Below are 5,064 nucleotides of genomic sequence, written 5' to 3' on the forward strand. Positions count from 1 at the left end.
CCGGTGCATTCACTTCCAGACCAGAAGCACTTTTTTGCAACATCCTGGAAAACTTCTAATGAACATCCTAATTAATTCAAAGGAAACATATTATTCTAATGCATTTCTCTAAAATTTTAGACAGGTTTATAGACCCCTCCATTAACTGTGTATAAACTCATTTATTCAAGTAGGACAACTAACTTCAAGTCGAACTCTATCAACGAGAAAAGTGGAAAACTTTTATCTTTTCATAAAACTTTCATATACATTGCAAGCTGGCTTCCACGGAATGTTTGGCTGTCCAACTCTGAACGTGCGCCTGTGTTAGTACATGCAACCGTCCTCAATATCCTTGTCGTCATAGCCATCGAAATGTTTTCCTCCAAAGTTTTTTTAGGAAAGTACAGGCACAAACTACCACTACAACGAGTAGAACTTACCACTTTTAGTTTACATTTCACTCGAAATTCTTGGGTAAACAAACATTGGGAAAAAGCCTGACGACAATTTTCCATTTTATACCTTCATCGCGCATACATTGCATCCATGGACGTTTTAAGTTAGAAGCATGAATGCAAAATGAGAGTTGAATAATCGATAGAGCGATACTCTGCTCTGCAGAACTGTTGGGTTTTGGGCCCATTTGGAAAAGTCCAACCAAGTTATCAGGTACATGCTCCAAATTTGCATCTGCTCTATCAAAATTGAAGCTAACATAGTGGCAAATCATTATTTAAAACCAATGTTCTCAATACCACCTCTCCTGACCACTTTTATGTGGAGGATAGGGCATTCTCATAGTTTTTTTGACTCCGCTTCAATTCAGAATAATCAATGAGACAATGCCTTGATTTATATTCATCACAGGAAATAATGGTTGTAAGTCGACCGCCAAAAAGATTACTGGTGTTACTACTGCATTACTAAAAGGTCCTCAGTATTCCAAGCATATCTGTGAGGAAAATTTAAAGAGGTTCCTCTTCATAGGTCAGCGAGTGCGACTGACTCGGTCATCAATAAGAGGACGTCACCCTTACTAACCGTTTAGGAACCCGGAGGCGCAGCTTCTGCAGAACCTCAGCAACAGACGTCACAATTAGGGTAAACATGACTGCATTCCTCATGCAACACCACAATCATGTGAAGCTGAAAAGAAAGTTCCGATGTGTTAGGAATTCCGCTTTTTACAACGAGGGAACTCTCTTTTTCAGGTTTTGTGTAAAACAAAACTTATTAAAATCGGTTTACTGTTTGTCTGTCTGTCTGTCTTTTTTTAGGCCTAGACACGCCAATGTGTGGGATTCTTACCCGCTAAAACCACCCCGAGTCCCCTCAAGCCCCACGGAACCACCATACGATATTACATCACGGGGCCGAGGCAGCTCATTTTAGCTTGGTCTCCTGTCATCTTTACGCGGCGTACGTAACCGCGCTTTTCTAGTCTCCTCTATCTTTCGCAGTTTGCTCTAGATAGATGGGACCATTTAATTGATCACATCCCAGCCTTCCTGACATGCTAACATTCTTCGTACCAGATTTTCTGGTACAAGTACCTCCCCTAGAGTCTCCACTAGGTTCTTTCTTTCCTCCACAAACCGTTGGACAGTAGAAGAATACATGCTCTGGGTCCTCTGAACTCCATTGCAGTTTGGACAATCGGGTGAGGTATCTAGTTTAAACCTGAACAGGTACTGGCGATATCTTCCATGCCCCGTGAAAAACTGAGTAAGATTATAATTAATCTCACCGTGCCGTCTCTCCTACCACCCCCGATGGCAGGGGTGAGCCTGTGTGTCCCCCTACCCTTTCCCGAGCGTGCCCAACACTCTTGCCATCTACTTAAAGACCTCCCCCTTTCGACAACCTTCGTCTGCGATAAAGGAAAGATAGACTTCGCATATATTCGTCATCTTATCTGTCAAAATGTCAATGGGCATCATTCCAGAGATGACGAATACTGCATCCTCTGAGACAGTCCTGAATGCCGAGCACAACCTTAGGGCTGTTCTTGGATAGACTGAACTCAGTTTGTTAGCGTTAAATGTAAAGGTATTACAGCTTTCCGCAAACTGCTGCATAGAACAGGATTGAACTCACTACTCTAGCCATAAGCAACCAGCAAGCATGCCGTGGAGCTCCCACGTAAGGCATCATCCCTGCCAGGGCCACACTCGCAGTGTATGCTCGGTGTTGCTTATAGCTAAGCTTCCCATCTATCATCACTCTCAAGTGCTTGGTGGCAGACCTAGAAGTCATGATATGATTCCCCATTTGAATATGGGCAAAATTTTTCCTACAGCACTTGGTGATGAGGACCGCTTTCGTTTTTTCCTCCGCAAGTGTCAGACCAGCACTCTCTAGCCAACCCTTAACAGCACTAATTGTTTCGCATGAGTATAACTCAGCATCTTCCAGGTGCTCTGCGAACACATCCAAGCTCTATATCGTCAGCGTAACCCACCACCGTAGCTTCCTTCGGAAGGGGAAGATTAAGTACTTCGTTGTACATGATGTTCCTCAGCAGCGGACCCAGTACCGAATCCTCTGAGACACCCGCAGAGACAACGTACTCCTGGGGTCCGTCATCAGTGTCATACCAAAGCCGTTCTTGTAAATAGCTGCAAGATAAGCGGGAATACCAGTCTTCGCCAGAGATTCCCGTATTAGGTTCCAATTGACCCAATTGAATGCATTGCTCACATCCAGGATCACCACCACACAATATTTGCTAGTACTGCCCTTTCCGTGGATTGCATCTTCGGCCAAGCCAGTAACCATTTTGATGGCATCAATGGTTGATCTGGCTTTACGGAACCCACACTTTTGATCTGAGAGGCCTGTAGGAGGTTGGCTCACCTGGAGGTTTGCCAGCCTTAGGCAGTTGCATTAACTTCTGTCGCTTCCATGATGCAGGAAATATCCCCTCGGATATGCACGCTTCGAACAACTCAGCGGACATGTCCGGTCTGGATTTCACATCAAGCTTAAGAGCCCTATTCGGCATGCCATCCAGACCCGGAGCTTTGTTAGCTCCTATTCTAGCGCAGATCTCCAACAGCTCGTCATTGGTGCCTGGCGGTATTGCCGTGACATTCAGAGGTCGCTGGAAGTTTTCAATGCCCTCCTCTTGCTGAGAGAATAACGCACGTGATCTGCGAGATGATTGGCGTCTGAATCGCCACATCAAGGTTCTATAGGCGCTCCCCCACGGGTTCACGTCCGCTTCCGAACAGACCTGCTTAAAGCATTCCCTCTTGCTCCGTTGGATGGCGAGCTGAGAGTTTTGCGGGCTTCCTTATAGGCGCGCTCTTTTGCCCCTGATCGATTCTGCCTACGCACTCTGAGCCGCTCTTCTGGCTCGGTGCCAGGCTGATCGAAGGCTGGCCAGTTCAGTATTCCACCACTTGGTGTTTTACTGGGGAATGAGCACCTCGTAGGCATGGACGCCTCACACGCTTTGGCGATGCATTAGACCACATATACGGCTCTTTCCGTAGAAGCGCCTGTTTTACTGGGTCGTTCTAACCACACCTCTATGAAGGTCTGCTCATCCAGAGCTTTAGCAGACCAGCCTGACATCTTTCTCTGTTTCGGGAATAATGGTCTTCTTCCCAGTAACTCCACCCATAACCCAAAGAAGATTGCTTGGTGATTGCTCTGGGTGCCATCCCTTGCTGACGCACCAGGACATAACACGTGCCAGTGCAAGCCTGACAAAAGTTAGGTCTACGATTGAGGCAGACCCCACCCTTCTGAAAGGTGTTTATATATCCTTCGTTGGCCAGAATTATATCTAACTGTGCGAAAGCGTCTAATAGACTGCGATCCCTTGCATTTGGGCACTCACGGGCCTAAGCATTGAAGTCACCAGCAATCACCCTTGGACAAGACTGTCATGCATTTCCTCGAAATCGGACAGTGTCAGGCTTGGTGGGACGTAACAGCTGTGTACATTTACCCCGCTTATTTTCTCCCACACAAAGCGGCTGTATGTTTAACTCCCAGTACATTGTATGGCTTGTCTACCGCAACCCCATATCGCTGCTCCACCAGTAGAATCTGTAACCGATACGCCACCATGACGGTTTCTATCGGGTTCGCTAATGATGGCAATTTCCACCTCGGATTCGTAGGTGGTCTGCTCGAGTAAATCCTGAGCGACCCTGCAATGATTAAGGTTTATTTGAATACACCTCATTTTTTGATTGAAGTCAGCGTCTTCCTAAATTCCGGGCATCTAGCACTTCCGGCAATATGCCGGTAATCCCGTCCCTCACTTCCTTCGCATAATAAGCATTTGGGATCCCTATTGCACGCTTTGGCATTATGGCCTTTCTCGAGGCACTTGAAGCACTTGAGCAGAGAAATTTGCTCTCTCAGACAGCAAACAACTCATTCGATTCGAGCCTTCCCAGCCGCCAATAACTTCTGCGCAGCATCCACTGGTGATGGCAATGGACACAATGGACTCCGCTGTAAGTTCCTCCAATTTGAACGGTTCCATCAAGGCAGTGCATTTTTTCCCTTTGGATGTTTCTTCAGATTCTTGCACCAAATATAGGCCTCATGTTTTTGGATCCGTACTGTGGCATTCTCGCCAAGTGAGTTGTTAGCATGAGTTTGGAACCATCAGTTTTTTCCAAGCTGGTTTTCTCAGCTCAACATGAGGTCACCCGTCTGGGTCCTTCGAATCTTGCTGACATTTCCACCTAGATCTTCTAGGTCAAGGTCAGCTTAGACCCTTTTCAGTATCTTTGCGTGGGATAAACTTCCATTATTGGAGATGACAATTGCTACTGGGCGAATTCGGACTTTTGCCTTTTCTCCGCCTTTTTACTACTACCTTGGCCCATCCACCGTTTTCATTTCCCTTGGATTTTGCTGATTCGATTGCCGGAGCTCGCATTTGGGGGATCTGCTTTCTCCCTTCGGTGCTTTTAGTTCCGTTTTTCGGAACTATTTCTATGACCTTTTTCCTCTTAGGCGCCTGCTAATTTCCCAGAGTATCCACATCTTTTTCCCGCACTCTCCTGTTTGATGTCAGGTAGATTGCAATACGATTAGGTGTCCATTGGATCACCT

This window comes from Hermetia illucens, chromosome 1, assembly GCF_905115235.1.
Source record: "Hermetia illucens chromosome 1, iHerIll2.2.curated.20191125, whole genome shotgun sequence".
Classification (NCBI taxonomy): domain Eukaryota; kingdom Metazoa; phylum Arthropoda; class Insecta; order Diptera; family Stratiomyidae; genus Hermetia; species Hermetia illucens.